The sequence below is a fragment of the Saccoglossus kowalevskii genome, chromosome 2 (assembly GCF_978046115.1).
Source record: "Saccoglossus kowalevskii chromosome 2, keSacKowa6.1, whole genome shotgun sequence".
NCBI classification, from domain to species: Eukaryota; Metazoa; Hemichordata; class Enteropneusta; family Harrimaniidae; genus Saccoglossus; species Saccoglossus kowalevskii.
Window position 1 is genome coordinate 22044023 of NC_140642.1, and position 17766 is coordinate 22061788.

General features: G+C 38.9%; 26 non-coding genes across 26 annotated transcripts; all 26 read left to right on the forward strand.

The window, feature by feature from the left end:
- Positions 1 to 1867: 1867 nt before the first annotated feature.
- On the forward strand, positions 1868 to 1940 carry TRNAR-UCG (transfer RNA arginine (anticodon UCG)). The gene has a single exon. It is a non-coding gene; the product is annotated as a tRNA-Arg (tRNA).
- Positions 1941 to 2419: 479 nt separating this feature from the next.
- On the forward strand, positions 2420 to 2492 carry TRNAQ-UUG (transfer RNA glutamine (anticodon UUG)). The gene has a single exon. It is a non-coding gene; the product is annotated as a tRNA-Gln (tRNA).
- A 1062-nt stretch (positions 2493 to 3554) lies between these two features.
- Positions 3555 to 3627, forward strand: TRNAR-UCG (transfer RNA arginine (anticodon UCG)). The gene has a single exon. It is a non-coding gene; the product is annotated as a tRNA-Arg (tRNA).
- Positions 3628 to 4121: 494 nt separating this feature from the next.
- On the forward strand, positions 4122 to 4194 carry TRNAR-UCG (transfer RNA arginine (anticodon UCG)). The gene has a single exon. It is a non-coding gene; the product is annotated as a tRNA-Arg (tRNA).
- A 498-nt stretch (positions 4195 to 4692) lies between these two features.
- On the forward strand, positions 4693 to 4765 carry TRNAR-UCG (transfer RNA arginine (anticodon UCG)). The gene has a single exon. It is a non-coding gene; the product is annotated as a tRNA-Arg (tRNA).
- A 492-nt stretch (positions 4766 to 5257) lies between these two features.
- TRNAR-ACG (transfer RNA arginine (anticodon ACG)) lies at positions 5258 to 5331 on the forward strand. Its single transcript has one exon. It is a non-coding gene; the product is annotated as a tRNA-Arg (tRNA).
- Positions 5332 to 5829: 498 nt separating this feature from the next.
- TRNAR-UCG (transfer RNA arginine (anticodon UCG)) lies at positions 5830 to 5902 on the forward strand. Its single transcript has one exon. It is a non-coding gene; the product is annotated as a tRNA-Arg (tRNA).
- Positions 5903 to 6399: 497 nt separating this feature from the next.
- Positions 6400 to 6472, forward strand: TRNAR-ACG (transfer RNA arginine (anticodon ACG)). Its single transcript has one exon. It is a non-coding gene; the product is annotated as a tRNA-Arg (tRNA).
- A 473-nt stretch (positions 6473 to 6945) lies between these two features.
- TRNAR-ACG (transfer RNA arginine (anticodon ACG)) lies at positions 6946 to 7018 on the forward strand. The gene has a single exon. It is a non-coding gene; the product is annotated as a tRNA-Arg (tRNA).
- A 497-nt stretch (positions 7019 to 7515) lies between these two features.
- Positions 7516 to 7588, forward strand: TRNAR-UCG (transfer RNA arginine (anticodon UCG)). The gene has a single exon. It is a non-coding gene; the product is annotated as a tRNA-Arg (tRNA).
- Positions 7589 to 8085: 497 nt separating this feature from the next.
- On the forward strand, positions 8086 to 8158 carry TRNAR-UCG (transfer RNA arginine (anticodon UCG)). Its single transcript has one exon. It is a non-coding gene; the product is annotated as a tRNA-Arg (tRNA).
- Positions 8159 to 9223: 1065 nt separating this feature from the next.
- TRNAR-UCG (transfer RNA arginine (anticodon UCG)) lies at positions 9224 to 9296 on the forward strand. The gene has a single exon. It is a non-coding gene; the product is annotated as a tRNA-Arg (tRNA).
- A 498-nt stretch (positions 9297 to 9794) lies between these two features.
- Positions 9795 to 9867, forward strand: TRNAR-UCG (transfer RNA arginine (anticodon UCG)). The gene has a single exon. It is a non-coding gene; the product is annotated as a tRNA-Arg (tRNA).
- Positions 9868 to 10370: 503 nt separating this feature from the next.
- On the forward strand, positions 10371 to 10443 carry TRNAR-UCG (transfer RNA arginine (anticodon UCG)). The gene has a single exon. It is a non-coding gene; the product is annotated as a tRNA-Arg (tRNA).
- Positions 10444 to 10941: 498 nt separating this feature from the next.
- On the forward strand, positions 10942 to 11014 carry TRNAR-UCG (transfer RNA arginine (anticodon UCG)). Its single transcript has one exon. It is a non-coding gene; the product is annotated as a tRNA-Arg (tRNA).
- A 498-nt stretch (positions 11015 to 11512) lies between these two features.
- Positions 11513 to 11585, forward strand: TRNAR-UCG (transfer RNA arginine (anticodon UCG)). Its single transcript has one exon. It is a non-coding gene; the product is annotated as a tRNA-Arg (tRNA).
- A 503-nt stretch (positions 11586 to 12088) lies between these two features.
- TRNAR-UCG (transfer RNA arginine (anticodon UCG)) lies at positions 12089 to 12161 on the forward strand. Its single transcript has one exon. It is a non-coding gene; the product is annotated as a tRNA-Arg (tRNA).
- Positions 12162 to 12659: 498 nt separating this feature from the next.
- TRNAR-UCG (transfer RNA arginine (anticodon UCG)) lies at positions 12660 to 12732 on the forward strand. Its single transcript has one exon. It is a non-coding gene; the product is annotated as a tRNA-Arg (tRNA).
- A 498-nt stretch (positions 12733 to 13230) lies between these two features.
- Positions 13231 to 13303, forward strand: TRNAR-UCG (transfer RNA arginine (anticodon UCG)). Its single transcript has one exon. It is a non-coding gene; the product is annotated as a tRNA-Arg (tRNA).
- A 503-nt stretch (positions 13304 to 13806) lies between these two features.
- TRNAR-UCG (transfer RNA arginine (anticodon UCG)) lies at positions 13807 to 13879 on the forward strand. Its single transcript has one exon. It is a non-coding gene; the product is annotated as a tRNA-Arg (tRNA).
- Positions 13880 to 14377: 498 nt separating this feature from the next.
- TRNAR-UCG (transfer RNA arginine (anticodon UCG)) lies at positions 14378 to 14450 on the forward strand. The gene has a single exon. It is a non-coding gene; the product is annotated as a tRNA-Arg (tRNA).
- A 498-nt stretch (positions 14451 to 14948) lies between these two features.
- On the forward strand, positions 14949 to 15021 carry TRNAR-UCG (transfer RNA arginine (anticodon UCG)). The gene has a single exon. It is a non-coding gene; the product is annotated as a tRNA-Arg (tRNA).
- Positions 15022 to 15495: 474 nt separating this feature from the next.
- TRNAR-ACG (transfer RNA arginine (anticodon ACG)) lies at positions 15496 to 15568 on the forward strand. The gene has a single exon. It is a non-coding gene; the product is annotated as a tRNA-Arg (tRNA).
- Positions 15569 to 16066: 498 nt separating this feature from the next.
- On the forward strand, positions 16067 to 16139 carry TRNAR-UCG (transfer RNA arginine (anticodon UCG)). Its single transcript has one exon. It is a non-coding gene; the product is annotated as a tRNA-Arg (tRNA).
- Positions 16140 to 16636: 497 nt separating this feature from the next.
- TRNAR-UCG (transfer RNA arginine (anticodon UCG)) lies at positions 16637 to 16709 on the forward strand. Its single transcript has one exon. It is a non-coding gene; the product is annotated as a tRNA-Arg (tRNA).
- Positions 16710 to 17203: 494 nt separating this feature from the next.
- Positions 17204 to 17276, forward strand: TRNAR-UCG (transfer RNA arginine (anticodon UCG)). Its single transcript has one exon. It is a non-coding gene; the product is annotated as a tRNA-Arg (tRNA).
- The last annotated feature ends 490 nt before the right edge of the window (positions 17277 to 17766 follow it).

Here is a 17766-nt window from a genome sequence, read left to right on the forward strand (position 1 = left end):
AATTGTGTGTTCTGCAAAATTGAACTGCTACACCTGTCACAGCCAAACATGCAACTATTTCAAGAATAAATTTACCAGGTGCTAATTCGCAAATATGGGGATGTGCAGAACCCAACGACTTATTCAACTATCCAGGTAAATAGGAATTCGTAAAAAAATTAGATGGCACAGGATGAAGATGTACTTAAGACTCCGTGGCCTAATGGATAAGGCGTCTGACTTCGAATCAGAAGATTGCGGGGTCGGGGTCGTATGGGCTGCTACGATTTAGTTTTCTGCAAGATTGCACAAGAACACCAGCTGCACTCAATAAAAAAATACGTCGTGAATACTGTTAGCGGATAAGAATTTGCGAAATTAAAGAGATAACATTGATGTGCTGGATCAGATGACTCAGTCAATTAGACAGGAATTTGAGGATCTAGACATAAAACACCTTGTGGCACTATAAAAAAAACGCAAAATACTATTACATAAAATACCAACGAATAAGGCATGTGACATCGAATCACATAATTGCGGTCCGAGTCACATTGTGTTCGTATGGCGATGCAATAATTGTGTGTTCTGCAAAATTGAACTGCTACACCTGTCACAGCCAAACATGCAACTATTTCAAGAATAAATTTAGCAGGTGCAAATTCGCAAATTCGCAAATATGGGGATGTGCAGAACCCAACGACTTATTCAATTATCCAGGTAAATAGGAATTCGTAAAAAAATTAGATGGCACAGGATGAAGATGTACTTAAGACTCCGTGGCCTAATGGATAAGGCGTCTGACTTCGAATCAGATGATTGCGGGGTCGTATGGGCTGCTACGATTAAGTTTTCTGCAAGATTGCACAAGAACACCAGCTGCACTCAATAAAAAAATACGTCGTGAATACTGTTAGCGGATAAGAATTTGCGAAATTAAAGAGATAACATTGATGTGCTGGATCAGATGACTCAGTCAATTAGACAGGAATTTTAGGATCTAGACATAAAACACCTTGTGGCACTATAAAAAAAACGCAAAACACTATTACATAAGATACCAATGAATAAGGCATGTGACATCGAATCACTTAATTGCGGTCCGAGTCACATCGTGGTCGTATGGCGACGCAATAATTGTGTGTTCTGCAAAATTGAACTGCTACACCGTCACAGCCAAACATGCAACTATTTCAAGAATAAATTCACCAGGTGCTAATTCGCAAATATGGGGATGTGCAGAACCCAACGACTTATTCAATTATCCAGGTAAATAGGAATTCGTAAAAAATTAGATGGCACAGGATGAAGATGTACTTAAGACTCCGTGGCCTAATGGATAAGGCGTCTGACTTCGAATCAGAAGATTGCGGTTCGAGTCCCGTCGGGGTGGTATTGGCTGCTACGATTTAGTTTTCTGCAAGATTGCACAAGAACACCAGCAGCACTCAATAAAAAATACATGGTGAATACTATTAGCGGATAAGAATTTGCGAAATTAAAGAGATAACATTGATGTGCTGGATCAGATGAGTCAGTCAATTATACAGGAATTTTAGCATCCAGACATATAAAACACCTTGTGGCACTATAAAAAAAAACGCAAAATACTATTACATAAAATACCAACGAATAAGGCATGTGACATCGAATCATATAATTGCGGTCCGAGTGACATTGTGGTCATATGGCGATGCAATAATTGTGTGTTCTACAAAATTGAACTGCTACACCTGTCACAGCCAAACATGCAACTATTTCAAGAATAAATTTAGCAGGTGCAAATTCGCAAATATGGGGATGTGCAGAACCCAACGACTTATTCAATTATCCAGGTAAATAGGAATTCGTAAAAAAATTAGATGGCACAGGATGAAGATGTACTTAAGACTCCGTGGCCTAATGGATAAGGTGTCTGACTTCGAATCAGAAGATTGCGGGTTCGAGTCTCGTCGGGGTCGTATTTAGTTTTCTGCAAGATTGCACAAGAACACCAGCTGCACTCAATAAAAAAATACGTCGTGAATACTGTTAGCGAATAAGAATTTGCGAAATTAAAGAGATAACATTGATGTGCTGGATCAGATGACTCAGTCAATTAGACAGAAATTTTAGGATCTAGACATAAAACACCTTGTGGCACTATAAAAAAACGCAAAACACTATTACATAAAATACCAATGAATAAGGCATGTGACATCAAATCACATAATTGCGGTCCGAGTCAAATCGTGGTCGTATGGCGACGCAATAATTGTGTGTTCTGCAAAATTGAACTGCTACACCTGTCACAGCCAAACATGCAACTATTTCAAGAATAAATTCACCAGGTGCTAATTCGCAAATATGGGGATGTGCAGAACCCAAAGACATATTCAATTATCCAGGTAAATAGGAATTCGTAAAAAAATTAGATGGCACAGGATGAAGATGTATATAAGACTCCGTGGCCTAATGGATAAGGCGTCTGACTTTGAATCAGAAGATTGCGGGTTCGCGTCCCGTCGGGGTCGTATGGGCTGCTACGATTTAGTTTTCTGCAAGATTGCACAAGAACACCAGCTGCACTCAATAAAAAAATACGTCGTGAATATTGTTAGCGGATAAGAATTTGCGAAATTAAAGAGATAACATTGATGTGCTGGATCAGATGAGTCAGTCAATTATACAGGAATTTTAGGATCTAGACATATAAAACACCTTGTGGCACTATAAAAAAAACGCAAAATACTATTAGATAAAATACCAACGAATAAGGCATGTGACATCGAATCACATAATTGCGGTCCGAGTCACATTGTGTTCATATGGCGATGCAATAATTGTGTGTTCTGCAAAATTGAACTGCTACACCTGTCACAGCCAAACATGCAACTATTTCAAGAATAAATTTAGCAGGTGCAAATTCGCAAATATGGGGATATGCAGAACCCAACGACTTATTCAATTATCCAGGTAAATAGGAATTCGTAAAAAAATTAGATGGCACAGGATGAAGATGTACTTGAGACTCCGTAGCCTAATAGATAAGGCGTCTGACTTCGAATAAGAAGACTGCGGCTTCGAGTCCCGTCGGGGTCGTATTGGCTGCTGCGATTTAGTTTTCTGCAAGATTGCACAAGAACACCAGCTGCACTCAATAAAAAAATACGTGGTGAATATTGTTAGCAGATAAGAATGTGCGAAATTAAAGAGATAACATTGATGTGCTGGATCAGATGACTCAGTCAATTAGACAGGAATTTTAGGATCTAGACATAAAACACCTTGTGGCACTATAAAAAAACGCAAAACACTATTACATAAAATACCAATGAATAAGGCATGTGACATGGAATCACATAATTGCGGTCCGAGTCACATCGTGGTCGTATGGCGACGCAATATTTGTGTGTTCTGCAAAATTGAACTGCTACACCTGTCACAGCCAAACATGTGCAACTATTTCAAGAATAAATTCACAAGGTGCTAATTCGCAAATATGGGGATGTGCAGAACCCAAAGACATATTCAATTATCCAGGTAAATAGGAATTCGTAAAAAAATTAGATGGCACAGGATGAAGATGTACTTAAGACTCCGTGGCCTAATGGATAAGGCGTCTGACTTCGAATCAGAAGATTACGGGTTCGAGTCTCGTCGGGGTCGTATGGGCTGCTACGATTTAGTTTTCAGCAAGATTGCACAAGAACACCAGCTTGCACTCAGTAAAAAAATACGTGGTGAATACTGTTAGCGGATAAGAATTTGCGAAATTAAAGGGATAACATTGATCTGCTGGATCAGATGAATCAGTCAATTTGACAGGAATTTTAGGATCTAGACATAAAACACCTTGTGGCACTATAAAAAAACGCAAAACACTATTACATAAAATACCAATGAATAAGGCATGTGACATCGAATCACATCATTGCGGTCCGAGTTACATCGTGGTCGTATGGCGACGCAATAATTGTGTGTTCTGCAAAATTGAACTGCTACACCTGTCACAGCCAAACATGAAACTATTTCAAGAATAAATTCACAAGGTGCTAATTCGCAAATATGGGGATGTGCAGAACACAAAGGCATATTCAATTATCCAGGTAAATAGGAATTCGTAAAAAAAATTAGATGAAACAGGATGAAGATGTACTTAAGACTCCGTGGCCTAATGGATAAGGCGTCTGACTTCGAATCAGAAGATTGCAGGTTCGAGTTCCGTCGGGGTCGTATTGGCTGCTACGATTTAGTTTTCTGCAAGATTGCACAAGAACACCAGCAGCACTCAATAAAAAAATACGTGGTGAATACTATTAGCGGATAAGAATTTGCGAAATTAAAGAGATAACATTGATGTGCTGGATCAGATGAGTCAGTCAATTAGACAGGAATTTTAGGATCTAGACATATAAAACACATTGTGGCACTATAAAAAAAACGCAAAATACTATTACAACATAAAATACCAACGAACAAGGCATGTGACATCGAATCACATAATTGCGGTCCGAGTGACATTGTGGTCATATGGCGATGCAATAATTGTGTGTTCTGCAAAATTGAACTGCTACACCTGTCACAGCCAAACATGCAACTATTTCAAGAATAAATTTACCAGGTGCTAATTCGCAAATATGGGGATGTGCAGAACCCAACGACTTATTCAATTATCCAGGTAAATAGGAATTCGTAAAAAAATTAGATGGCACAGGATTAAGATGTACTTAAGACTCCGTGGCCTAATGGATAAGGCGTCTGACTTCGAATCGGAAGATTGCGGGTTCGAGTCTCGTCGGGGTCGTATTGGCTGCTACGATTTAGTTTTCTGCAAGATTGCACAAGAACACCAGCTGCACTCAATAAAAAAATACGTCGTGAATACTGTTAGCGGATAAGAATTTGCGAAATTAAAGAGATAACATTGGTATGCTGGATCAGATGACTCAGTCAATTAGACAGGAATTTTAGGATCTAGACATAAAACACCTTGTGGCACTATAAAAAAAAGCAAAACACTATTACATAAAATACCAATGAATAAGGCATGTGACATCGAATCACATAATTGCGGTCCGAGTCACATCGTGGTCATATGGCGATGCAATAATTGTGTGTTCTGCAAAATTGAACTGCTACACCTGTCACAGCCAAACATGCAACTATTTCAAGAATAAATTTACCAGGTGCTAATTCGCAAATATGGGGATGTACAGAACCCAACGACTTATTCAATTATCCAGGTAAATAGGAGTTCGTAAAAAACTTAGATGGCACAGGATGAAGATGTTCTTCAGACTCCGTGGCCTAATGGATAAGGCGTCTGACTACGAATCATAAAAATTGCGGGTTCGAGTCCCGTCGGGGTCGTATGGGCAGCTACAATTTAGTTTTCTGCAAGATTGCACAAGAACACCAGCTGCACTCAATAAAAAAATACGTCGTGAATACTGTTAGCGGATAAGAATTTGCGAAATTAAAGAGATAACATTGATGTGCTGGATCAGATGAGTCAGTGAATTAGACAGGAATTTTAGGTTCTAGACATATACAACACCTTGTGGCACTATAAAAAAAACGCAAAATACTATTACAACATAAAATACCAACGAATAAGGCATGTGACATCGAATCACATAATTGCGGTCCGAGTGACATTGTGGTCATATGGCGATGCAATAATTGTGTGTTCTGCAAAATTGAACTGCTACACCTGTCACAGCCAAACATGCAACTATTTCAAGAATAAATTTACCAGGTGCTAATTCGCAAATATGGGGATGTGCAGAACCCAACGACTTATTCAACTATCCAGGTAAATAGGAATTCGTAAAAAAATTAGATGGCACAGGATGAAGATGTACTTAAGACTCCGTGGCCTAATGGATAAGGCGTCTGACTTCGAATCAGAAGATTGCGGGTTCGAGTCCCGTCGGGGTCGTATTGGCTGTTACGACTTAGTTTTCTGCAAGATTGCACAAGAACACCAGCTGCACTCAATAAAAAAATACGTCGTGAATACTGTTAGCGGATAGGAATTTGCGAAATTAAAGAGATAACATTGATGTGTGGATCAGATGAGTCAGTCAATTAGACAGGAATTTTAGGATCTAGACATATAAAACACATTGTGGCACTATAAAAAAAACGCAAAATACTATTACAACATAAAATACCAACGAACAAGGCATGTGACATCGAATCACATAATTGCGGTCCGAGTGACATTGTGGTCATATGGCGGTGCAATAATTGTGTGTTCTGCAAAATTGAACTGCTACACCTGTCACAGCCAAACATGCAACTATTTCAAGAATAAATTTACCAGGTGCTAATTCGCAAATATGGGGATGTACAGAACCCAACGACTTATTCAATTATCCAGGTAAATAGGAGTTCGTAAAAAACTTAGATGGCACAGGATGAAGATGTTCTTCAGACTCCGTGGCCTAATGGATAAGGCGTCTGACTACGAATCGGAAGATTGCGGGTTCGAGTCTCGTCGGGGTCGTATTGGCTGCTACGATTTAGTTTTCTGCAAGATTGCTCAAGAACACCAGCTGCACTCAATAAAAAAATACGTCGTGAATACTGTTAGCGGATAAGAATTTGCGAAATTAAAGAGATAACATTGATGTGCTGGATCAGATGACTCAGTCAATTAGACAGGAATTTTAGGATCTAGACATAAAACACCTTGTGGCACTATAAAAAAAGCAAAACACTATTACATAAAATACCAATGAATAAGGCATGTGACATCGAATCACATAATTGCGGTCCGAGTCACATCGTGGTCATATGGCGATGCAATAATTGTGTGTTCTGCAAAATTGAACTGCTACACCTGTCACAGCCAAACATGCAACTATTTCAAGAATAAATTTACCAGGTGCTAATTCGCAATTCAACGACTTATTCAATTATCCAGGTAAATAGGAGTTCGTAAAAAACTTAGATGGCACAGGATGAAGATGTTCTTCAGACTCCGTGGCCTAATGGATAAGGCGTCTGACTACGAATCAGAAAATTGCGGGTTCGAGTCCCGTCGGGGTCGTATGGGCTGCTACAATTTAGTTTTCTGCAAGATTGCACAAGAACACCAGCTGCACTCAATAAAAAAATACGTCGTGAATACTGTTAGCGGATAAGAATTTGCGAAATTAAAGAGATAACATTGATGTGCTGGATCAGATGAGTCAGTCAATTAGACAGGAATTTTAGGTTCTAGACATATACAACACCTTGTGGCACTATAAAAAAAAACGCAAAATACTATTACAACATAAAATACCAACGAATAAGGCATGTGACATCGAATCACATAATTGCGGTCCGAGTCACATTGTGGTCATATGGCGATGCAATAATTGTGTGTTCTGCAAAATTGAACTGCTACACCTGTCCAGCCAAACATGCAACTATTTCAAGAATACATTTACCAGGTACTAATTCGCAAATATGGGTATGTAAGAACCCAACGACTTATTCAATTATCCAGGTAAATAGGAGTTAGTAAAAAAATTAGATGGCACAGGATGAAGATGTTCTTCAGACTCCGTGGCCTAATGGACAAGGCGTCTGACTTCGAATCAGAAGATTGCGGGTTCGAGTCCCGTCGGGGTCGTATTGGCTGTTACGACTTAGTTTTCTGCAAGATTGCACAAGAACACCAGCTGCACTCAATAAAAAAATACGTCGTGAATACTGTTAGCGGATAGGAATTTGCGAAATTAAAGAGATAACATTGATGTGTGGATCAGATGAGTCAGTCAATTAGACAGGAATTTTAGGATCTAGACATATAAAACACCTTGTGGCACTATAAAAAAAAACGCAAAATACTATTACAACATAAAATACCAACGAATAAGGCATGTGACATCGAATCACATAATTGCGGCCGGAGTCACATCGTGGTCGTATGGCGACGCAATAATTGTGTGTTCTGAAAAATTGAACTGCTACACCTGTCACAGCCAAACATGCAACTATTTCAAGAAGAAACTTAGTAGGTGCTAATTCGCAAATATGGGGATGTGCAGAACCCAAAGACATATTCAATTATCCAGGTAAATAGGAATTCGTAAAAAATTAGATGGCACAGGATGAAGATGTACTTAAGACTCCGTGGCCTAATGCATAAGGCGTCTGACTTCGATTCAGAAGATTGCGGGTTCGAGTCCCGTCGGGGTCGTATTGACTGCTACGATTTAGTTTTCTGCAAGATTGCACAAGAACACCAGCTGCACTCAATAAAAAAATACGTGGTGAATACTGTTAGCGGATAAGAATTTGCGAAATTAAAGAGATAACATTGATGTGCTGGATCAGATAAGTCAGTCAATTAGACAGGAATTTTAGGATCTAGACATATAAAACACCTTGTGGTACTATAAAAAAAAACGCAAAATACTATTGCAACATAAAATACCAACGAATAAGGCATGTGACATCGAATCACATAATTGCGGTCCGAGTCACATTGTGGTCATATGGCGATGCAATAATTGTGTGTTCTGCAAAATTGAACTGCTACACCTGTCACAGCCAAACATGCAACTATTTCAAGAATAAATTCATCAGGTGCTAATTCGCAAATATGGGGATGTGCAGAACCCAAAGACATATTCAATTATCCAGGTAAATAGGAATTCGTAAAAAAATATATGGCACAGGATGAAGATGTACTTAAGACTCCGTGGCCTAATGGATAAGGCGTCTGACTTCGAATCAGAAGATTGCGAATTCGCGTCCCGTCGGGGTCGTATGGGCTGCTACGATTTAGTTTTCTGCAAGATTGCACAAGAACACCAGCTGCACTCAATAAAAAATACGTCGTGAATATTGTTAGCGGATAAGAATTTGCGAAATTAAAGAGATAACATTGATGTGCTGGATCAGATGAGTCAGTCAATTATACAGGAATTTTAGCATCCAGACATATAAAACACCTTGTGGCACTATAAAAAAAACGCAAAATACTATTACATAAAATACCAACGAATAAGGCATGTGACATCGAATCATATAATTGCGGTCCGAGTGACATTGTGGTCATATGGCGATGCAATAATTGTGTGTTCTACAAAATTGAACTGCTACACCTGTCACAGCCAAACATGCAACTATTTCAAGAATAAATTTAGCAGGTGCAAATTCGCAAATATGGGGATGTGCAGAACCCAACGACTTATTCAACTATCCAGGTAAATAGGAATTCGTAAAAAAATTAGATGGCACAGGATGAAGATGTACTTAAGACTCCGTGGTCTAATGGATAATGCGTCTGACTTCGAATCAGAAGATTGCGGGTTCGAGTCCCGTCGGGGTCGTATGGGCTGCTACGATTTAGTTTTCTGCAAGATTGCACAAGAACACCAGCAGCACTCAATAAAAAAATACATGGTGAATACTATTAGCGGATAAGAATTTGAGAAATTAAAGAGATAACATTGATGTGCTGGATCAGATGAGTCAGTCAATTATACAGGAATTTTAGGATCTAGACATATAAAACACCTTGTGGCACTATAAAAAAAACGCAAAATACTATTGCAACATAAAATACCAACGAATAAGGCATGTGACATCGAATTACATAATTGCGGTCCGAGTGACATTGTGGTCATATGGCGATGCAATAATTGTGTGTTCTGCAAAATTGAACTGCTACACCTGTCACAGCCAAACATGCAACTATTTCAAGAATAAATTTACCAGGTGCTAATTCGCAAATATGGGGATGTGCAGAACCCAACGACTTATTCAACTATCCAGGTAAATAGGAATTCGTAAAAAAATTAGATGGCACAGGATGAAGATGTACTTAAGACCCCGTGGCCTAATGGATAAGGCGTCTGACTTCGAATCAGAAGATTGCGGGTTCGAGTCCCGTCGGGGTCGTATGGGCTGCTACGATTTAGTTTTCTGCAAGATTGCACAAGAACACCAGCTGCACTCAATAAAAAAATACGTCGTGAATACTGTTAGCGGATAAGAATTTGCGAAATTAAAGAAATAACATTGATGTGCTGGATCAGATGACTCAGTCAATTTGACAGGAATTTTAGGATCTAGACACATAAAACACCTTGTGGCACTATAAATAAAACGCAAAATACTATTACATAAAATACCAACGAATAAGGCATGTGACATCGAATCACATAATTGCGGTCCGAGTCACATTGTGGTCATATGGCGATGCAATAATTGTGTGTTCTGCAAAATTGAACTGCTACACCTGTCACAGCCAAACATGCAACTATTTCAAGAATAAATTTAGCAGGTGCAAATTCGCAAAATCGCAAATATGGGGATGTGCAGAACCCAACGACTTATTCAATTATCCAGGTAAAAAGGAATTCGTAAAAAAATTAGATGGCACAGGATGAAGATGTACTTAAGACTCCGTGGCCTAATGGATAAGGCGTCTGACTTCGAATCAGAAGATTGCGGGTTCGAGTTCCGTCGGGGTCGTATTGGCTGCTACGATTTAGTTTTCTGCAAGATTGCACAAGAACACCAGCAGCACTCAATAAAAAAATACGTGGTGAATACTATTAGCGGATAAGAATTTGCGAAATTAAAGAGATAACATTGATGTGCTGGATCAGATGAGTCAGTCAATTAGACAGGAATTTTAGGATCTAGACATATAAAACACATTGTGGCACTATAAAAAAAACGCAAAATACTATTACAACATAAAATACCAACGAACAAGGCATGTGACATCGAATCACATAATTGCGGTCCGAGTGACATTGTGGTCATATGGCGATGCAATAATTGTGTGTTCTGCAAAATTGAACTGCTACACCTGTCACAGCCAAACATGCAACTATTTCAAGAATAAATTTAGCAGGTGCTAATTCGCAAATATGGGGATGTGCAGAACCCATCGACTTATTCAATTATCCAGGTAAATAGGAATTCGTAAAAAAATTAGATGGCACAGGATGAAGATGTACTTAAGACTCCGTGGCCTAATGGATAAGGCGTCTGACTTCGAATCAGAAGATTGCGGGTTCGAGTTCCGTCGGGGTCGTATTGGCTGCTACGATTTAGTTTTCTGCAAGATTGCACAAGAACACCAGCAGCACTCAATAAAAAAATACGTGGTGAATACTATTAGCGGATAAGAATTTGCGAAATTAAAGAGATAACATTGATGTGCTGGATCAGATGAGTCAGTCAATTAGACAGGAATTTTAGGATCTAGACATATAAAACACATTGTGGCACTATAAAAAAAACGCAAAATACTATTACAACATAAAATACCAACGAACAAGGCATGTGACATCGAATCACATAATTGCGGTCCGAGTGACATTGTGGTCATATGGCGATGCAATAATTGTGTGTTCTGCAAAATTGAACTGCTACACCTGTCACAGCCAAACATGCAACTATTTCAAGAATAAATTTAGCAGGTGCTAATTCGCAAATATGGGGATGTGCAGAACCCATCGACTTATTCAATTATCCAGGTAAATAGGAATTCGTAAAAAAATTAGATGGCACAGGATGAAGATGTACTTAAGACCCCGTGGCCTAATGGATAAGGCGTCTGACTTCGAATCAGAAGATTGCGGGTTCGAGTCCCGTCGGGGTCGTATGGGCTGCTACGATTTAGTTTTCTGCAAGATTGCACAAGAACACCAGCTGCACTCAATAAAAAAATACGTCGTGAATACTGTTAGCGGATAAGAATTTGCGAAATTAAAGAAATAACATTGATGTGCTGGATCAGATGACTCAGTCAATTTGACAGGAATTTTAGGATCTAGACACATAAAACACCTTGTGGCACTATAAATAAAACGCAAAATACTATTACATAAAATACCAACGAATAAGGCATGTGACATCGAATCACATAATTGCGGTCCGAGTCACATTGTGGTCATATGGCGATGCAATAATTGTGTGTTCTGCAAAATTGAACTGCTACACCTGTCACAGCCAAACATGCAACTATTTCAAGAATAAATTTAGCAGGTGCAAATTCGCAAAATCGCAAATATGGGGATGTGCAGAACCCAACGACTTATTCAATTATCCAGGTAAAAAGGAATTCGTAAAAAAATTAGATGGCACAGGATGAAGATGTACTTAAGACTCCGTGGCCTAATGGATAAGGCGTCTGACTTCGAATCAGAAGATTGCGGGTTCGAGTTCCGTCGGGGTCGTATTGGCTGCTACGATTTAGTTTTCTGCAAGATTGCACAAGAACACCAGCAGCACTCAATAAAAAAATACGTGGTGAATACTATTAGCGGATAAGAATTTGCGAAATTAAAGAGATAACATTGATGTGCTGGATCAGATGAGTCAGTCAATTAGACAGGAATTTTAGGATCTAGACATATAAAACACATTGTGGCACTATAAAAAAAACGCAAAATACTATTACAACATAAAATACCAACGAACAAGGCATGTGACATCGAATCACATAATTGCGGTCCGAGTGACATTGTGGTCATATGGCGATGCAATAATTGTGTGTTCTGCAAAATTGAACTGCTACACCTGTCACAGCCAAACATGCAACTATTTCAAGAATAAATTTAGCAGGTGCTAATTCGCAAATATGGGGATGTGCAGAACCCATCGACTTATTCAATTATCCAGGTAAATAGGAATTCGTAAAAAAATTAGATGGCACAGGATGAAGATGTACTTAAGACTCCGTGGCCTAATGGATAAGGCGTCTGACTTCGAATCAGAAGATTGCGGGTTCGAGTTCCGTCGGGGTCGTATTGGCTGCTACGATTTAGTTTTCTGCAAGATTGCACAAGAACACCAGCAGCACTCAATAAAAAAATACGTGGTGAATACTATTAGCGGATAAGAATTTGCGAAATTAAAGAGATAACATTGATGTGCTGGATCAGATGAGTCAGTCAATTAGACAGGAATTTTAGGATCTAGACATATAAAACACATTGTGGCACTATAAAAAAAACGCAAAATACTATTACAACATAAAATACCAACGAACAAGGCATGTGACATCGAATCACATAATTGCGGTCCGAGTGACATTGTGGTCATATGGCGATGCAATAATTGTGTGTTCTGCAAAATTGAACTGCTACACCTGTCACAGCCAAACATGCAACTATTTCAAGAATAAATTTAGCAGGTGCTAATTCGCAAATATGGGGATGTGCAGAACCCATCGACTTATTCAATTATCCAGGTAAATAGGAATTCGTAAAAAAATTAGATGGCACAGGATGAAGATGTACTTAAGACCCCGTGGCCTAATGGATAAGGCGTCTGACTTCGAATCAGAAGATTGCGGGTTCGAGTCCCGTCGGGGTCGTATGGGCTGCTACGATTTAGTTTTCTGCAAGATTGCACAAGAACACCAGCTGCACTCAATAAAAAAATACGTCGTGAATACTGTTAGCGGATAAGAATTTGCGAAATTAAAGAAATAACATTGATGTGCTGGATCAGATGACTCAGTCAATTTGACAGGAATTTTAGGATCTAGACACATAAAACACCTTGTGGCACTATAAATAAAACGCAAAATACTATTACATAAAATACCAACGAATAAGGCATGTGACATCGAATCACATAATTGCGGTCCGAGTCACATTGTGGTCATATGGCGATGCAATAATTGTGTGTTCTGCAAAATTGAACTGCTACACCTGTCACAGCCAAACATGCAACTATTTCAAGAATAAATTTAGCAGGTGCAAATTCGCAAAATCGCAAATATGGGGATGTGCAGAACCCAACGACTTATTCAATTATCCAGGTAAAAAGGAATTCGTAAAAAAATTAGATGGCACAGGATGAAGATGTACTTAAGACTCCGTGGCCTAATGGATAAGGCGTCTGACTTCGAATCAGAAGATTGCGGGTTCGAGTTCCGTCGGGGTCGTATTGGCTGCTACGATTTAGTTTTCTGCAAGATTGCACAAGAACACCAGCAGCACTCAATAAAAAAATACGTGGTGAATACTATTAGCGGATAAGAATTTGCGAAATTAAAGAGATAACATTGATGTGCTGGATCAGATGAGTCAGTCAATTAGACAGGAATTTTAGGATCTAGACATATAAAACACATTGTGGCACTATAAAAAAAACGCAAAATACTATTACAACATAAAATACCAACGAACAAGGCATGTGACATCGAATCACATAATTGCGGTCCGAGTGACATTGTGGTCATATGGCGATGCAATAATTGTGTGTTCTGCAAAATTGAACTGCTACACCTGTCACAGCCAAACATGCAACTATTTCAAGAATAAATTTAGCAGGTGCTAATTCGCAAATATGGGGATGTGCAGAACCCATCGACTTATTCAATTATCCAGGTAAATAGGAATTCGTAAAAAAATTAGATGGCACAGGATGAAGATGTACTTAAGACTCCGTGGCCTAATGGATAAGGCGTCTGACTTCGAATCAGAAGATTGCGGGTTCGAGTTCCGTCGGGGTCGTATTGGCTGCTACGATTTAGTTTTCTGCAAGATTGCACAAGAACACCAGCAGCACTCAATAAAAAAATACGTGGTGAATACTATTAGCGGATAAGAATTTGCGAAATTAAAGAGATAACATTGATGTGCTGGATCAGATGAGTCAGTCAATTAGACAGGAATTTTAGGATCTAGACATATAAAACACATTGTGGCACTATAAAAAAAACGCAAAATACTATTACAACATAAAATACCAACGAACAAGGCATGTGACATCGAATCACATAATTGCGGTCCGAGTGACATTGTGGTCATATGGCGATGCAATAATTGTGTGTTCTGCAAAATTGAACTGCTACACCTGTCACAGCCAAACATGCAACTATTTCAAGAATAAATTTAGCAGGTGCTAATTCGCAAATATGGGGATGTGCAGAACCCATCGACTTATTCAATTATCCAGGTAAATAGGAATTCGTAAAAAAATTAGATGGCACAGGATGAAGATGTACTTAAGACTCCGTGGCCTAATGGATAAGGCGTCTGACTTCGAATCGGAAGATTGCGGGTTCGAGTCTCGTCGGGGTCGTATTGGCTGCTACGATTTAGTTTTCTGCAAGATTGCACAAGAACACCAGCTGCACTCAATAAAAAAATACGTCGTGAATACTGTTAGCGGATAAGAATTTGCGAAATTAAAGAGATAACATTGATGTGCTGGATCAGATGACTCAGTCAATTAGACAGGAATTTTAGGATCTAGACATAAAACACCTTGTGGCACTATAAAAAAAAGCAAAACACTATTACATAAAATACCAATGAATAAGGCATGTGACATCGAATCACATAATTGCGGTCCGAGTCACATCGTGGTCATATGGCGATGCAATAATTGTGTGTTCTGCAAAATTGAACTGCTACACCTGTCACAGCCAAACATGCAACTATTTCAAGAATAAATTTACCAGGTGCTAATTCGCAATTCAACGACTTATTCAATTATCCAGGTAAATAGGAGTTCGTAAAAAACTTAGATGGCACAGGATGAAGATGTTCTTCAGACTCCGTGGCCTAATGGATAAGGCGTCTGACTACGAATCAGAAAATTGCGGGTTCGAGTCCCGTCGGGGTCGTATGGGCTGCTACAATTTAGTTTTCTGCAAGATTGCACAAGAACACCAGCTGCACTCAATAAAAAAATACGTCGTGAATACTGTTAGCGGATAAGAATTTGCGAAATTAAAGAGATAACATTGATGTGCTGGATCAGATGAGTCAGTCAATTAGACAGGAATTTTAGGTTCTAGACATATACAACACCTTGTGGCACTATAAAAAAAAAACGCAAAATACTATTACAACATAAAATACCAACGAATAAGGCATGTGACATCGAATCACATAATTGCGGTCCGAGTCACATTGTGGTCATATGGCGATGCAATAATTGTGTGTTCTGCAAAATTGAACTGCTACACCTGTCCAGCCAAACATGCAACTATTTCAAGAATACATTTACCAGGTACTAATTCGCAAATATGGGTATGTAAGAACCCAACGACTTATTCAATTATCCAGGTAAATAGGAGTTAGTAAAAAAATTAGATGGCACAGGATGAAGATGTTCTTCAGACTCCGTGGCCTAATGGACAAGGCGTCTGACTTCGAATCAGAAGATTGCGGGTTCGAGTCCCGTCGGGGTCGTATTGGCTGTTACGACTTAGTTTTCTGCAAGATTGCACAAGAACACCAGCTGCACTCAATAAAAAAATACGTCGTGAATACTGTTAGCGGATAGGAATTTGCGAAATTAAAGAGATAACATTGATGTGTGGATCAGATGAGTCAGTCAATTAGACAGGAATTTTAGGATCTAGACATATAAAACACCTTGTGGCACTATAAAAAAAAACGCAAAATACTATTACAACATAAAATACCAACGAATAAGGCATGTGACATCGAATCACATAATTGCAGCCGGAGTCACATCGTGGTCGTATGGCGACGCAATAATTGTGTGTTCTGCAAAATTGAACTGCTACACCTGTCACAGCCAAACATGCAACTATTTCAAGAAGAAACTTAGTAGGTGCTAATTCGCAAATATGGGGATGTGCAGAACCCAAAGACATATTCAATTATCCAGGTAAATAGGAATTCGTAAAAAATTAGATGGCACAGGATGAAGATGTACTTAAGACTCCGTGGCCTAATGCATAAGGCGTCTGACTTCGATTCAGAAGATTGCGGGTTCGAGTCCCGTCGGGGTCGTATTGACTGCTACGATTTAGTTTTCTGCAAGATTGCACAAGAACACCAGCTGCACTCAATAAAAAAATACGTGGTGAATATTGTTAGCGGATAAGAATTTGCGAAATTAAAGAGATAACATTGATGTGCTGGATCAGATGAGTCAGTCAATTATACAGGAATTTTAGCATCCAGACATATAAAACACCTTGTGGCACTATAAAAAAACGCAAAATACTATTACATAAAATACCAACGAATAAGGCATGTGACATCGAATCATATAATTGCGGTCCGAGTGACATTGTGGTCATATGGCGATGCAATAATTGTGTGTTCTACAAAATTGAACTGCTACACCTGTCACAGCCAAACATGCAACTATTTCAAGAATAAATTTAGCAGGTGCAAATTCGCAAATATGGGGATGTGCAGAACCCAACGACTTATTCAACTATCCAGGTAAATAGGAATTCGTAAAAAAATTAGATGGCACAGGATGAAGATGTACTTAAGACTCCGTGGCCTAATGGATAATGCGTCTGACTTCGAATCAGAAGATTGCGGGTTCGAGTCCCGTCGGGGTCGTATGGGCTGCTACGATTTAGTTTTCTGCAAGATTGCACAAGAACACCAGCAGCACTCAATAAAAAAATACATGGTGAATACTATTAGCGGATAAGAATTTGAGAAATTAAAGAGATAACATTGATGTGCTGGATCAGATGAGTCAGTCAATTATACAGGAATTTTAGGATCTAGACATATAAAACACCTTGTGGCACTATAAAAAAAACGCAAAATACTATTGCAACATAAAATACCAACGAATAAGGCATGTGACATCGAATTACATAATTGCGGTCCGAGTGACATTGTGGTCATATGGCGATGCAATAATTGTGTGTTCTGCAAAATTGAACTGCTACACCTGTCACAGCCAAACATGCAACTATTTCAAGAATAAATTTACCAGGTGCTAATTCGCAAATATGGGGATGTGCAGAACCCAACGACTTATTCAACTATCCAGGTAAATAGGAATTCGTAAAAAAATTAGATGGCACAGGATGAAGAT